At 36.5% G+C, this 16,977-nt stretch overlaps 1 protein-coding gene across 2 annotated transcripts in view; it reads left to right on the top strand.

Annotated features, from left to right (window-relative positions):
• dscamb (Down syndrome cell adhesion molecule b) overlaps nucleotides 1-16,977 on the top strand; it is a 167,209-nt gene that overhangs the window by 821 nt on the left and 149,411 nt on the right. The gene's annotated exons all lie outside the window — the stretch shown is intronic.

Genomic DNA, 16,977 nt, shown 5'->3' with positions numbered 1-16,977 from the left:
ATGTTAATGAACGTGACCTCTTGTTTATCACACTGAGTGTTGTAGAAGCTACTCATCCATGTGCTTTCGATTTCCAGTGTTGCATATCGTATTTTAAAGGTCCCCCCCCCCCCCCCCCTTTTTTTTTTAATCTATAATGACTAACGTATTTTAAATTGGTTATATGTGCTGCGCCCTTCCCCATCCGTATAACTACTGTTTTAAATCAACCAAGTCAAATTTATTTTAATTAATGGCTGCAATATATTGTTTAATTTATAAAGGCTTTGTTTATTTACGATGATTAACTGAGGAATGGTATTTAATTGGTTTATTGTATGATCAAAGTCATTTGACGGCACACAATTAACCCCGTGAATATTTAAATATTTCATGCGGGCGCGTCAAATGAAGTTATTTCATCCAGTTATTTTTTGTAATACACCCCTGTTGTACACTTGAGCCTCACAGTAGGTGGATAGCAGAGAAAATTAAATATGATCAAATTAAATATAATGCAATCTTGATCACGTTATCACACATAAAACACAAATTATGTAGGGCCTATTTGTTTTTGCAAAATGTGTTATATGCTAAATTAAAGTCTTTAAAAACAAATGATTTGTTTAGCTCGATGGTCATACTTTTTGAATTGCATATCTAAAATGAGACTGTAATATGAAGCATACAAAAATTAATCAGTGATTAAAAAAAAAAAGTCCATAAGCAAATGCAGGGAAGTAGATGAAAAATACTACACAACGCCTTAATAAGTGTGTGTGTGTGTGTGTACTTAAGGGACTGCGCCTGCGTGGATTTTTTTGTGTGTGTGTGTGTGTGTGTGCAGCTAGAAATTTAAAGCCATCTTTATATTTTATAAGGCCGATTGTGCCTTAAGCATGATTTTTCTTTCTTTCCAACCTGTTTTCAGTACTGCATCTTCACAGCAGTGTAAAAAGGTGTGATTCGCCAGCAGAACTGGAGAGATGGTCAGTAGGTGCAAACATGGAAGGGTGTGTACGTAAGGAGGGAGCCATGGAGGGAAAAACAGAATCAAGCGAGACGGGAAAATAGACTTATCTTCTCGAAAAATTGCAGACAGACAGACATTGTCGAGGGAAGGTTACTGCATGAGGCGAAAAAAGGGGAACAGAGACCCATGCTTGGACAAAAAAAAAAAAAAGATTTGATGTAAAATGGCTATTGGCAAATGCTGGAGTCCTCAATGTGAAGCTTTGAATGGCAGTCATTTTGAGGCGGTGAGGATGTTACGAGAGAAAACAACAGAATAATCCCCTTCTTCAGAGGAGGGAGATAAATACACCCTTTACTCTTGCTGTTTGAGCTCGAAACACCGAGGCTTTTCTCACTCGGGGCGAATATGAAATAAAAAAAAAAAAATATTGAGATGTATTTTGTAATAACTTTGAATTGAAATTGCGCCACCCTGCCTCAGCTGAAACTCATAAAAGAGCAGTAAGAACTCATCAGTCACCATCGCCCAACGCTCTCTATTCTGCCTGTGTTTTGGCTATTTCTCTGCCGTTCATGTGTTCCTATGAAACCAGCTCATGTCTTATGCGTGCAGCAGTTTTTAAGTTAGTTGTTGACATCTTAATATGCTAATTTTTGTTAATTGGGGAAAAGTTAGGAATGTAACTAGACAAATATGATTTGTTCTGCGCCCCCTTTTCTGTGATCTGAGAATAATCAACCTTCCCGTTATACAGTAACTTTCTCATCTCAGAGAGCAACTGTATTCTAGAACATTCAAGCCTCTAGTCTAGAAGTTTTATCACATGCTGCTTGGCCTGTCACTATGGAAACCTCTATTATTAGAGCCATAGTCAAGTATCAAATAAGGCCGTTTTGTGTGTGTGTGTGTGTGTGTATGTGAATGAATGACCCCTGACGTACAATAAAAGAGCATCAGTTGAATAGGTATCTTATTGTTACCGTTTAGGAACATGTTTTTATCAATGATTATCAAATCAGCATTTTCAATTTCAATCATTTAAAAAAAACTCTTTTTTTTTTTATTCTTATTTGCAGCATTGTCTAACAGATACCAGAAGTAAAAAGAAACCCTTGGACTGTTTCATGTGCACGACAGCCATGTTGTGCAAAGAAATGCATGTATTGAAGTTCTACATCTAATAACAGAATTTGCTAACACTTTATTTTATAGTGTCCTTGTTTGTTACATGTACTTACCATAGTAATAACAGTAAATTATGCATAATTACATGCAACTAACCCTCAACCAAACTCTAATCCTACCCTAACCCTATAGTAAGTACATGTAGTTGCTTAATATTACTCAGAACTTAAATATATAATTACACTGTAACAATAATAAGAATTTCTGCAGAAAAAGGAATTTTTCGCACCTTGATTTAAAGCAAAACAGAGTAAATACAATAAGGCGCTTGGGATGAGGAATGTAACTGCCTCGGATCTGTTACTCGAAAATTATAATCCGTCACTTGTTGTCCACAAAAACACATGCAAGTCGCACAGCGGATTATAATCTCAGCCGCCCTAAATCCTGTGCAAAAACATGCTGTCGTTATTGGGGATTATTCAGTCCTCACACTAACTGAATTATACCAAAGTAATCAGAATGATATGATCCAGAATAATGACTTCATTTCAGGTTTAACTGGGATTTCTTCAAGAGTCTAAGGAGAAATGCGAGGAATGATTTGAGTAAATTTGGCTGTGTGCAACTGTTAATCTATTGGGGGCAATTAAGGCAGTTTGCTGATTAGAGGCCCATCTGTTCCGGTTTGTGAGATAGTCCTGTAAGACCTGCGCCCTGCAATCCTCGATTACCTATTTAAAGATTCAGAGTTCGCGTCCTCAACATACCCCCCCCCCCCCCCCCCAATCCTCAAGCACATATTTATGTAGCAATTCACAGTGTCATTTTTTGCTCATTTTGTTCAGTTATTTAGCTGTTTTTTTCTGCTTCCTTGCCACATGTGGTATAGCAGGATCTTTTCATCAAGATGAGACTTTGAATGAGTCAAACCACCCACTGATTTTAATGTTAGCCACTGATTTAACCGTTTGTCTTTGGATAATATTAGATTACACTGTTTGTATGTGCTTATACTTAAGGACTGTATCCTTATCACTTAAGGATGCATGAAGGACTGTAATGTAAAGTGTTGTTGATATCAGTGCAATTCAACCACAAAATGCAAAAAGCATATTCCTAATGAAATGAGCTGTATTGCTAAGATGATTTGTTGACTGAGAAAGACTCTGCCGTTGTCATGTTAGAGGACAAACATGTTTAGAGGTCATTTTGAGGACAACATGGAGAAACAGTTGTCCTGTCATATTGTGATGTCAGTTTTATTCATTAGGTATGAATACTGTAAATTTACTTATGAATTGATTATTTAAGTATTTATTAGTATTTTTTTGTTGCTGGATTTCTGTAGCTAGAACTATATTTTGTTTCAAAAGCATGCAACATTTAAAGGAACCATCATCAAACAATTCTTATTTAAATTGAATTAATTATTTATCACATTTAAATGTGGCTCCAAAAAAAAGGTTTCTCATCCTTCGTATTAACTCTCAGAGAAAGGAAAGAAAGGAAATGTGTCTCTTGCTTTTACCGTGAAAACATAACTTGAAAAATCATTAATTTAATGTTCAATAATTATCATTTTTCTATTTGAGCTTGTTATATCTTGCTTATTTCTGCGACTATATATATATATAGGGTTATATAAGGTTATATATATATATATATATATATATATATATATATATATATATATATATACAAAATAAATAAATAAATAAATATATAATATAGGGTTATATAAGGTTATATAAATTAAAAATATAGGGTTATATCACATTAGATGGTATTTAATTTTTTTTTTTGACAAAATAAGTAATGGATGAGGACTTTCTAAAAATGAAATTAAAACCTCCTTATTGTTTGACAGGAAAGAAAGGAAATGTCACTTGCCTTGACCGTGAAAACATACCTTAAAAAATCATTAATTTAATGTTCAATAATCATCATTTCTTTACTTTAGCTTGTTATATTTTATAGAAACTACACTCTCAAAACACACTCCAAGAGGCTTGCTTATTTCTGAGACTCTAGAAATGTATGTATATATGTATGGATATATATATGTATATATATATATATATATATATATATATATATATATATATATATATATATATATGTATATATATATATATATATATATGTATATATATATATATATATATGTATATATATATATATATATGTATATATATATATATATATATATATATATATATATATATATATATGTATATGTATATATATATATATGTATATATATATATATATATATATATATATATATATATGTATATATATATATATATATATATATATTTAGGGTTATATAAGGTTATATATATATAAAAGGTTATCACGTTAGAATCACATTAGATTGTATTTAAAAAAAATTATTTGCCAAAATAAGTGCGGACCTCATTATTTTCTGTTTTATGCAGTGCTTTATCTTTACAATATGTGCAAATGACATCAACCTAATATCCATCAAACCAAACGACTATGTCTGTCATCAATGCCTTCAGTAAAACACCGTCCTATGACTTTTATCTCGAGCATGCATCTCAGTATTCATGTGCTTTCCCTCCACCGCTGTCTTGTTATTTTTAAAAAGAGAGGCAGAGAGAGGAATGTAGGCTGAGGCATCTCTGACCTAGGTGGGAGAAAGTGACAGGGTGACAAATGACCAGAGCTTGCTTTCTCAACATTGTGATATATTTTTAAACATGGCATAGACTGTAAGATGTAAGACCAAGTTGGTGCTTGGTATTTTTAGCTGGCCCCTTTCAGAGCACTGTCACTTTTGCCAGATGTCTGCCATGCATTGAATGTCCAGCGTGATGTGGACATGCGTGTGGTCATGTTCTTATTCATTTCAACATTATTCATATCGCAGTCTCTTTAGAGAATGAAATCGCACACGTATCTTCTTCCCTGCACTGCATATGCCATCATCCATGTGTGGAAGGTCTTTGTTGCGGTATCATTATTCAGGATCAATATGGTTTTCATATTCCCATGTCCAAGATTTGACCATGATAACCATAACTTTCTGCCATAGTTGCTGTAAATGCTGCAAAATCATAGTAAATGAAAACAAGATCTTTCAAAGTGTAAATCATTTTGTTAAATTTATTTAATGACAGTTATGTTGTCATTTTTGCATTACAAATGCCTTTTATGTTGCATAATAATTGTGTTCTCAGTTTGCACATTGGATAGACCTTTTTTTTAATATATATATAAACATAATTTAATGCACTTTTCCCTGTTAAATGGCTGCGTTTGAAACACATTACTGTCCTTCAGCTCATAACAGCTGTCTCAGCTCCAGAAAGCATGAAGATGTTGCTTTTTGATGTGTGTTTTAGCAGTTAAATGTCTCATTAGAGCGGCAGTTGCCTGAGGTTTATTATGTGTTGCTCTCTCTCCTCTATCAGCTGTTCCCCACAAGTGATTATGCTAATTGCTGTTTGATCAGATGATTAAATTATAATTCGATTAATCCAGGGTACTAAATGCTCTGAATATATTTGTGTCTGCTCGGTTGGCTGGCTGGCTTTGGTTGTGTGGAGCAGCGGTCTCCTGTCACCTTGCTAGCACACATGAAGAAGAAGAAGAAGAAAAAAAAAAAGAAAAAGAAACGTGACAACCTGAAATGGAAAGAGAAACACTCTGCAGAGAAGAGGGGTGGGGAGGGGTGCACTGTGTCCTTCCTTCAGAAAACACCACAGCGCTGTAGCCCTACAGATGGACATGGACCACTTTCATACTAAAACGGAAAAACAACAACAACACACACACACAAAAACCTGTCCATTTAGATACAACTGTCAAAAATTGGCCAGGTCATATATTATTCTAAAATCAAAAGTAAAAGAAATTATATTTTGCTTGAAGAAAATGTAGTCTATTTTAGGACAATTAGGGTTAATTCGGGATAATTGGGCAGTTTGGCAAAAAAAATTCAATTTACCTGTATTCACTATAATTGTATTATTAGTAGTAGTAGTTATTCGCATTGTGGCATTATCTTTATATATCTTTATTATCTTTATAATATTATAATACATTTTCAATTAAAATTAAAATTTTGTTTTCTTCTTATTCAAATCCAGTAGTTAATGGACAAGATTATTTCATTTCTCTATTATAACAATGATACTGTCATTTTCTTTTGGATTACAGGAATGAGAATGTATTTTTTTTTTTTCATTTTTTTTTTTCATTATGATAATGTGAATCTGGGGGAAATTTTTGCTTAATTCTAAAGAAAATAATTTCATGGTAATTTCAAGAAAATCGTGGGTGCGTCTCAATCAGCTCACTGTTCAGTAGTCAGGGCTCTGAGAAGGGAGTCAGCCATTTTAAAGGGATAAGTCACCCAAAAATGAAAATTGTGTCCTCATTTACTCACTCTCATGTTGTTCCAAACCGGTATGAGTTTCTTTCTTCTGCTGAACACAAAAAAATATATATTTTGAAGAATGTTGGTAATCAAACAGTTGATGGACTCCATTGACTTACATAGTATTTATTTACCTATAATGGAGGTCTGTGTGGTTTGATTACCAACATTCTTCAAAATATCTTATTTTGTGTTCAACAAAAGAAAGAAACATTTACAGCTTTGGAACAACATGAGGGTGAGTAAATGAGGACACATTTTTTCATTTTTGGGAGACTTATCCCTTTAAGGGCTGTCTTGCAGTGCACTGAAACATTCGCTCACGAAAAAGTCCCACAGTGCACAATGAAAACCAGTGACTTTGTTCCCTTAAAGGAAGTATTATGTGTGGCATGCGATAGATGTTTTAGAAAATCAAACCGTTATTTAATTATATTTTAGCACAAAATACATCGCTAGACGGGTATTGAACATAAACTAGCTAACATTTATAGCTCATTTAAGGCTGAAATGTTAACAAGCAAAGAATTTATCATAAAATTACTTACAATAATGTGTTACTCCTTAAAAAAGTAACTAATTACTTAGTAACTTTTAAGTTACTTTTTATGGAAAGTAAATTTGATACTTTTTCCAGGAGAAAACACATTGGTTAATAAAGTGAGATTAAATACATAAAGTATATTTATGTAATTTAACATATTTAATTGTTGCAGGTTTGCGTAATCTTCTGAGTTTTAATAATTTTTAATTTTAAGGAATACTGAATCTGTTTTTTTTTTTTAAAAGTGAGATGAGTAAATGCATGTTCATATTTAGTCTACAACTACAATAATCATCATGTTTACACACAACGCCTCTGCACTTACTCACGATTTCATGAGGACAAAAGAGCTGTCAGTCAATAAATGGGAAAACAAAGTAACTTGGATTACTTATTTAAAAAAGTAACTCAGGTATTTTGTTCTGAATTGAAAAGTAATGCGTAACTTTACTAGTTACTTGAAAAAAGTAATCTGATTACTTTACTCGCATTACTTGTAATTCGTTACAAGTATCACTGTAAATTACTTTTTTCACTGTAAAATACAGTTCTGCTGTTGTTCATAAATACCTGTAGTGACATTGTACAATAAGGACGTAGTCATGTCACCGGGAATAATGTCATCAGTGTCCCAATGTGTCGCGAGTCAGGGTCCTTACCAGTGTCCGAATTTGTGTACACGATATAGGATTCACAACCCCTTTTCTTTCTTTCTTTCTTTCTTTCTTGAAAGATTACATAGATAAACATTGTTTTATACTTGGAATAACATGCATTTCATGTTGACTTCAAAACATGGGACAATGACAGAAAATAATCTTAATTTAGTAAAAAGCTTAATAGTGTCTGGTGATAAAATCAGTGATGCTGTCTGGATTCATGCACCACCGTGGCTCTGACAAAACCATAGCATTTATAGACATTTACTGAATGAAAGCCATTTTCTTATCAATGGGGTGATCAGTTGCAAAGTCAGCTAGCTAATGTTACAAGGTTAACATTTCCACTATGGTTTGTTTGTATCAATTATACTGAAAACCATACTGAAACTGGATCTGGTGTAGAATCCAAGTCTTTCAAGTAGTCTTTGTCAGAAAATTAGCATCAGTGTCATTAATGTCATTAATCATCATATAGCATTTGTGTTGTAGAGATAGTGAAATATTGTCTTATGTAGGAGCTCAGTAATGACCAGGTGTACTGAGACGTGGACTGTGATGTTTGGCATCGTTGTGCCGCGAGTTGACTAGCGCACACAGCTAACCGAGCTGGGCATTAGCCTTTGCAAGCTCAAATAGACGGATGTGTACAGATGCTATTGAAACAGACACCTGCACCATGATAAAGACAACACAGAGGAAGTCTTTTACTGAACCCAGAACAGTTTTACGTGCCAAGCAGGGGGAAAAGCCACTATCCGGAGTCGCGCTGACCACAATGAGGGCTCTTGTTGAACCTCTCGCTGGCTCTAATGAAGGCAGGATGCTTGTTTGTAAAGATGCTCTACATCATTATGAACCGTCGAGGCAGGACGGCCTCTCTGGACACCGGTCTCATAGTCTCTCCTTTGAGCCGTGTGATAGAGGCTTCTCTGTATGTTGACTTCCCTGAGTTTTGACTTCCCACCAAAGAGCTCTTGTATCCCCTAATTTTTATTCCCTCTGCCCCTGTCCAATAACAGACTCTTATTTAGGAAGCGCCAAGATTAGAAGTCAGATTTTATTGATTAGACATTTTTTTTAAAGGTTGAGAAGAAATATAGCTAACATCATGTTAATCTGCTAACCAGGTTACAAATAATCATTGGTACAGAAAAGTACAAAAAATTAACACGATACTACTCATGATACCATGACAATACCACGTCCCCCGCCCCACCACACATACTTTGGCTTTTTGGACATTTACCATGGTATATATAAGTATTGTGGTACTATCAGATGATATAACTGTGATTATCACTGTACATGGTATTGCCTCAGTACATTCATAGTTTGGCGAGTTAATTTGTTTCAAATTACATTATTAAAGGCCCCCTGAAATCAAAATGTAAGTTTTTTAGCTTTTAGTATGAATATGTTAGGCTTAAGGTTATGAATAAGCTGGTGTGTTCCAAAACAATGACAAATTCGCATTTAGGAGATACAAGCATTTAAAACTTAGTCTCTTACTTCCGCTAAAATGGATCACGGGATTGTATGACATCACATCTTCTGTCCAATCAAATGCTCTCTAGAATCTAAAGCTCCGCCCCCTATGATATAAACACCACCTGGCCAAAGCGACCGTTGACACGTCACGGAGCAATATGGGTTGGAGATGTGTGTTCGGCTGCTCAAACGCTCGAGTTTTATTCCGTTTTCCAACTGTATGTTGGTTAAGAATGAAACGGCTAGAATTTATTCACAGCTCTACTATTGAATCCAACGTATCATCAGCGCTCGGATTCGCTTCCATATCGCTGTCAAGTACGACTTGCAGTCTGTGAGGTAAACTAAACGCTATTGGCTATTTGAAAAGGGGGAGGAGCCATTCAATATGTCCCGCCTTAGCTTCCTGTTTCAGTGGAAATTACGTCAACGCATCAAACAAAGCTGCGTGATCCAAAGCACTTAAGTGGGACTTTAAATCTTGCTCTTTTTTACTGTTTCTTGCTTCAGGCCTGTGTTGTGGTGCAAGATTGTGCAATAAAGTCAATGACAATTTGTAACTTTTTTTGCATTTTGGCATATTGTTGGTGAATTCGTATGAATGCGTACAATCGAGTTCGTACATTGTTTACGAGGTGCTCATGTCCCACTGAGGCCAGGTTTTGGGGTGCATGCTGCATGCTTATTTTTATTACAAATCGTAAGTTTCCCTACATCATATGAAATTGCAACTTTGCAAAACAATAATGTTTTCTCATTAGATTGACTTGGATCTCTGACTAAGAACATATAGTTCATAATTGGGCCAGTTGCATAAACATAGCCACTATGTTAAGACTGTAGTTGCATCCCAAATGGCGCACTATACACTATATACTTTACCATGTAGTTTGTGAATTTTATACGGTTCTTTTGTCATTTAGCATCGGAGTCTAATAGCACTTCGCTATGTAACTAATACTGTGACAGTTGATTGCATGAAAGCTGCATCCCAATTCAGAGGCTGCACCCTTCGAAGGCCGCGAAGGTCGGACTGAGCGTTGTTAAGTGGGACGGTCTAGCCTGCAGAGGATTGTTCTTGTTGCCTAGCAACTGTGACAGCTGGCGTTGACGACAACAGTAACGTTTGTATTGGACTTTTTGGAAAGTTACTGTATATTAAACTGTCTGAAAACAAAACAGTGTTCACAAACTAAATATGTTCACCATGGTCCATTTCTGTATATAATAAAGAGTGTAAAATATATAATCGCATCTTAGTAAGATATGTCAACATTTGAACCGCTTTAAAGTTTTTTTTTTTTTTTTTTACATTTGTTTCATTAGATATTTGAGTAAGTTGAAACCCAATACTTGCGTTTAAAAGTGTAATTTGACAATTTCTTCCAAAACAAATCCTGTCGTCACTGGAGCTCAATGAGTTCTGGGGTAATCAAGGCCGCAAAGGATCCATCTGTTGTATCCTTCATTGCTCTGGGAAAGAAGGATGCATTTAAGGAGCCTTTGAATTGGGACAGTTTTCGTCTCACTGCTGTGACGCAATCGGCCTTCGAAGGATGCAGCCTCTGAATCGGGAGGTTTTTTTTTGGTTAATTAAGTGCAACATCCGGGTATTTAAAGTGCACTTTTTCTTTTTTTGAATTTTCTGTCTGAATACACTACTTGCACTACTATACCTCACAAAATAGTGCACAAGTACATGAATTGGAATGCACCTTGTGTCTTAAAGGGATAGTTCACCCAAAAATTTAAATTATCCCATGATTTACTCAAACCCTCAAGCCATCAAGAGCTATCTACTTTCAGATGAACACAATCAGAGATATATTTAAAATATCTAGTTGCTATGTTGCTGCCAATCGCTGTTATAGTCACAGAAAACTGAAGATCTTTTTTTCCGTATTGTGATGTACATCCGAGTGTAATGGATTATCGAAAAAGAAATAAAAAATACGGTGGGGACTTGCATCAGTTGTTGATTGGTTTTTCAGATGTGGGCGTTTCACTAAAAAGTGGAGGCAGATGAACATGAGCTGGCAGGGACGGGGTTTAAGCGAACTAAATGATTAGAGTCCTGCATACGTCACCAGAGAGAAGTGTACCGTTTTCAGCAAAAGGTCCAGCTATTACATTTTGATTAAACATTATGAGGTAAAATGCATGGATAAATCATTCACAACACGATCTATATATCTAACATTAAGAAAAGCGAAAGGATGATTTTTTATTTGGTGTCAACTTTAATGTGAACTCCTCTTTAGGCTGAATTCACACTGTTAGGCCTTATTCACATATTTATATCTACGTTTAAATGTATTCATTTAGCAGGTGCTTTTATCCAAAGCGGCTTACAAATGACTAATGCAACAAAGCAATTCATCCTAAGCAGGCAATAACATGAGAAGTGCTGGTACTACGTTTCACAGGGAGAAAAATAGTAAAAGCACAGAAATAATTTTGTATTGTCAACATCAGCAGGCTGCAGTTAAGTGTTCATGGAAAAGATGAGTTCTTAGCTGGGATATGGCTGTCCGGATAGGGTTAGGAAGATCATTCCCACAGTGAGGAACAGTGAATGTTCAGGAGAGAGATTTGTCTTTCTGTGATGGGACCATGAGGTGCCGCTCACTCGCTGACCGCAGGCCCTTGGGTGTAGATTCGTAAGCGTGAGTGGAGGTAGGAGGGTGCAGAGCCTGTGACTGTCCTGTACGCAAACATCAATATTTTGAACTTGATGCAAGCAGCAACTGTTAAAGGATTAGTTCACTTCAGAATGAAAATTTCCTGATAATTTACTCACCCCCCACGTCATCCAAGATGTTCATGTCTTTCTTTCTTCAGTCGAAAAGAAATTAAGGTTTTTGAGGAAAACATTCCAGGATTTTTCTCCATATAGTGGACTTCAACGGGGACCAATGGGTTGAAGGTCCAAATTGCAGTTTCAGTGCAGCTTCAAAGATCTCTACACGATCCCAGCCGAGGAATAAGAGTCTTATCTAGAGAAACCATCGGTCATTTTCTAAAAAAAATCTAAATATACTTTTTAACCACAAATGCTCATCTTGCACTAGCTCTGCAATGCGCCACGCATTACGTAATCATGTTGAAAGGTCATGTGTGACGTCGGTACCTAGTGCTTACAAAGCCAACGTGCAAAGACTAGGTCAAACGCCCTTTACAAAAAAAATACACATAAAAATAAAAGGTAAAACAACAATGTTGAATGATTTTGAAGTTGGAGAAGAAAATGAGATGGAGTTTTTCACCTTTCCAACGTGATTATGCGTGAAGTCGTGGATGTGCAAGACGAGCATTTGTGGTTAAAAAGTATATAAATGTTTATTTTTTTAGAAAATGACCGATGGTTTCTCTAGATAAGACTCATATTCCTCGGCTGGGATCGTGTAGAGATATTTGAAGCTGCACTGAAACTGCAATTTGGACCTTCAACCCATTGGTCCCCGTTGAAGTCCAATATATGGAGAAAAATCCTGGAATGTTTTCCTCAAAAACCTTAATTTCTTTTCGACTGAAGAAAGAAAGACATGAACATCTTGGATGACATGATGTGGGCTCATTGAAGACCAGCTGAGCTGCTGCGTTCTCTATCATTTGTAGAGATTTGATTGCACATGCTAGAGGTCCAGCCAGAAAAGCATTGCAATAGTCCAGTCTAGAAATGACAAGGGCCTGGATGAGGAGTCCAGCAGGCTTATTCAGGAAGGACCTTTCTGATGTTGTGCAATGCAAACTTAATAAAAACCTGTGCTGTTTTTGCAATGTGGTCTTTGAAGGTCACCTGATCATCAAAGATTATTTGATATCTAATCTGAGATGAGACCCAATCAAATATCAGATCTGTGTTTTTTTTTGTTTTTTTTTACACAAATCAGATTTTGTGGAACCAAAATACTGTTACAGTACTTGTGACATCCTTAAATGCCTCAAATATAACAAAAAGCCAGCCAATCAGATTGGAGCAGATGTTTTGTGTGCCAGGCGATAAGTGAATGGAATTAGATTAGTGTCTGACTTGAAGCTCATTCTGTGCAGTATGAACGGCTGCACAAGCTCTGATGATGACACAGCTGTTCCACGATTGGCTGGATTTGCCAATGACAATCTGTTTTGTGTTTATTCAGACGCCTTCCCAGCTAACAGGGAATGTTCTCAGGACTGGCTAATGTTCTGGCAAGGCTCTCTTAAAATTAGGAACAAACGTAAATAAACGTTAGCACAAAAACATTATTTATTGTTATTTATTAAGTTCATGGAACTTTTATTTCTGAAACATTTCAGTTGTATGTTCGTTTAACGTTTTTTAAATGTTCCTACTTGTTTCAGATCGTTCAAAGAACATTTAAAAGTAACGTTCTCATAAAGTTTGAAGAATGATCAAATGGAATTTCCCATTCGAATAACCAAGATTTTTTTTTAAGTCCCCCTGTGGTGAAAATCCAGCTTTTAATATTGTTTATATGTCTATGTGGTGTTTTCAATATGTTTTGAGACAAACCATGTGTAAATTCATCAGTCGACACCATTGCTGAGTATTTTCTCTTTAAAACTGCAGTGAACCAAAGACAGTCTCAAAAACACGGTTTGAAATCACTGGTGTTTCTGACGTCACAAACTACCTTGTAACCAATCAGATCAACGTATGATCGTCAACCAGTGGATCTCTGAGCTGAGTGAGTGAGTGGAGGCGGGGCTCATTTGCACATTCATAGAACCGTGTATACTAAATGAGGCAAGGGTGTAGAGTTACATTCAAACTATTTTAAGGCATGAAGAAAAAAGTTCAAGGAAATTTTATGTAAATAATATGTAATTTTGGTGATCAAAGATGAGTTTTAAGGGATAAAATTATTGACTACAGGGGGACTTTAAAACATTTTAAAAACTGGACATTTTGAGCGTTCAGAGAACATTCAGAAAAAAAGTTTTATATCTTAATTGGAACATTATAGCAAAATGTTCTAGAACATATTTTTTGTGTTCTAATCAGTTCTGCTAATGCTAACAAATCTGTGTTTTTATAAAATTTACTTTTTTCATGTTAAACTGGGTCATGTTTATAAAAATGACAATGACACAAATAAAAATTTGCATAGTATAGGCTTATGTTGAACTTTAATCTTGTATATTATTCTAGTATATTCTTGTAAATAACAATCTGTTAAATCCAAACACCTAGTTGAAAAATCTAAATTGATGAAATGTGGCAGTAGCTAATCGTTGTATCTTCTTGATACACAGTGCTTATTAGAATTAATTAAAAAACAGTGTTTGTCATCTGTTCATGCTCTCAGAAAGTCTAGAAATGGATTGGATGTGTAACGTAGTGTGTAGGTTAAATTAATGTGATAATTGTTAATTACTTTTGGAATTAAGAGACGTCAGTCAGTAGTCTTTAGCATCTGCTCCAGAGATCCGACCTGACACTATCGTTGATAAATATTATCTTTGCTGTACTTGGCTAAGTGGCTCGCCATAATAGATTTAGAAGTTTTTGAATATGGAAGTGCTTAGATTGAAAATTGCCTGACTAACAGCCTTGTTCGTGCCATCAGCTGGGCAAATTCAGACATTAAAGTCAGCGGCGCTTTCGTTTTCCGATCTCAGCCCGCTGCCAAGTCGGCTCTTAACGAGCCGCTCACGTTCGCTCGTTTAAAACATGACAACGGGAATCAGAGGCACACCGCAGGGCCACAGTCGGCGCGCTTTACCCTTCGCCGACATCAGAGAGCCGATCTGTCTGCACATATCACAGGCGAGCAGACGGCAGGCATTTTCTCGTCTGTCATGTCCTGCTTAATATTCATGAAAGCAAATTGGGAGACAGTCATTTGGCAAGTGCTGCGAGTGCTAAAGCCTGTGGGGGTTGTAGGAGAGAAGTGCATACTCACAGTGGCAAAAACCCTGTCCTGCTCACCCCTACCTTGTCCTCCGTCCCCAGCCGCCTCCTTCGGCACCTCGTCTCGTCCCGTCTCCCCCCCCCCCGAAGCCCCCCAGGCGGTGTGCTGAGTGCAGGCTTAATTACCCCAGGCCCTTGACAGAGCCTGTCATTGGGAAGCAGATATCCACACCAGACCTGGCACAACCAGTATGGCGGGAACGAAGCTCCACATCGGCTCAGATCTGTGCAGTTTTAGCACGCTGTACTCTAGACATGATACATGCCATTTGAGATATTTATAGTTTTCATGTGGCATCACACCTGTATAGGAACACCCCCCTGGAGGGCAAAACAAGGGTTTCCTCATCGGCCGGCCAGTTAGGTTTAATGTACTAAGACAGTGATATTAAAACAACACAGTCATTATACACCTTACTGAAGATGCACACTATATGCAGATGAACAGATTGCACGTTAAGCGTTTTACGACTATAACCACTATAAATAGAATGCTTAATGTGGTTTAATGCATTAAAGGGTTAGTTCACCCAAAAATTAAAATTACCCCATGATCTACTCACCCTCAAGTCATCCTACTGTAGGTGTATATGACATTCAGACGAATACAATCGGAGTTATATTAAAAAATGTCCTGGCTCTTCCAAGCTGTATAATGGCAGTGAATGGCTGTTTCTGTTTTGAAGTTCATAAAAGTGCATCCATCCATGATAAAAATACTCCACGAGTCTCTGGGGGTTAATAAAGGCCTTCTGAAGCAAAGTGATGTGTTTGTGTAAGAAAAGTATCCATATTTAAATCTTTATCGACTAAAATAACTAGCTTCTGGCAGACGGCCAGCACAAGTTGACTTGCGCCACAAGAGTAACTCGTGATGCTTGTATGACGTAGATGTAGGAGTATCGTAAGTTTAGATGCCTCTCACGGTTCAAACAAACAGGGCTGGGCAACAAACTCAAGCTCCTCGACATTTCTCTTTAAAAATTGTCGTTTTAAACTTCTAATTTGTGACTGATGTTTTGTTTTGCTCTATCCTTTGAGCTTCTGCATTCGTCATTACGTTGTGAATCGGGTCAAGGGTCACTCGTGCGTTCGTCTGTCGGAAGTTAGTTATTTTAGTCGATAAAGTTTTAAATCTGGATATTTTTCTTACACAAACACATCACTTTGCTTCAGAAGGCCTTTATTAACCCCGGAGACGTGTGGAGCACTTTTATCATGGATGGATGCACTACAGAAACGGCCATTCACTGCCATTATAAGGCTTGGAAGAGCCAGGACATTTATTTATATAACTCTGATTGTGTTTGTCTGAAAGAAGAATGTCATATACTAGGATGACTTGAGGGTGAGTAGATCATGGGGTAATTTTAATTTTTGGGTGAACTAACCCTTTAAGGGTGTGTTCACACCTGGCAGGCTTGGTTCAGTTAAAGCGAACACTGGTGTGATTGTTCTGTTAGTGCGGTTCATTTGAATAAGTGTGAACGCTGCCATCTGAACCCTGATGCCACCAAACAAGAAAAACACGAGAAAAACCAGGAATGCTTGAGCATTCTGTCTTTTTTAGGGTCACATCTTGTGACATCACATGCTGTTTTTGGTTTGTTTAACTTTGGTCCGTGTTGCATTTATATTTCGTTTGAAACGCACCAGAGTTCGTTTGGAAGCGGACCGAGACCCATCTTTTCAAACGAATTCTAGTGTGTTTCAACTGAAATATAAATGCAACACAGACCAAAGTTAAACAAACCAAAAACAGGATGTGATGTCACAAGATTTAACCCTAAAACAGACAGAATGCTCAAGCATACCTGTTTTTTATCGTCATAGTTGCGATGTTGCCCATCACAGTTCGGCTCAGGCATCAGAACC

The sequence above is a fragment of the Abramis brama genome, assembly GCF_963993115.1.
Source record: "Abramis brama genome assembly, chromosome: 10".
In the NCBI taxonomy this organism is placed as follows: domain Eukaryota; kingdom Metazoa; phylum Chordata; class Actinopteri; order Cypriniformes; family Leuciscidae; genus Abramis; species Abramis brama.
The sequence above is the reverse complement of the archived record's forward strand: the minus strand, read 5'-3'. Positions and strand labels throughout refer to the sequence as shown.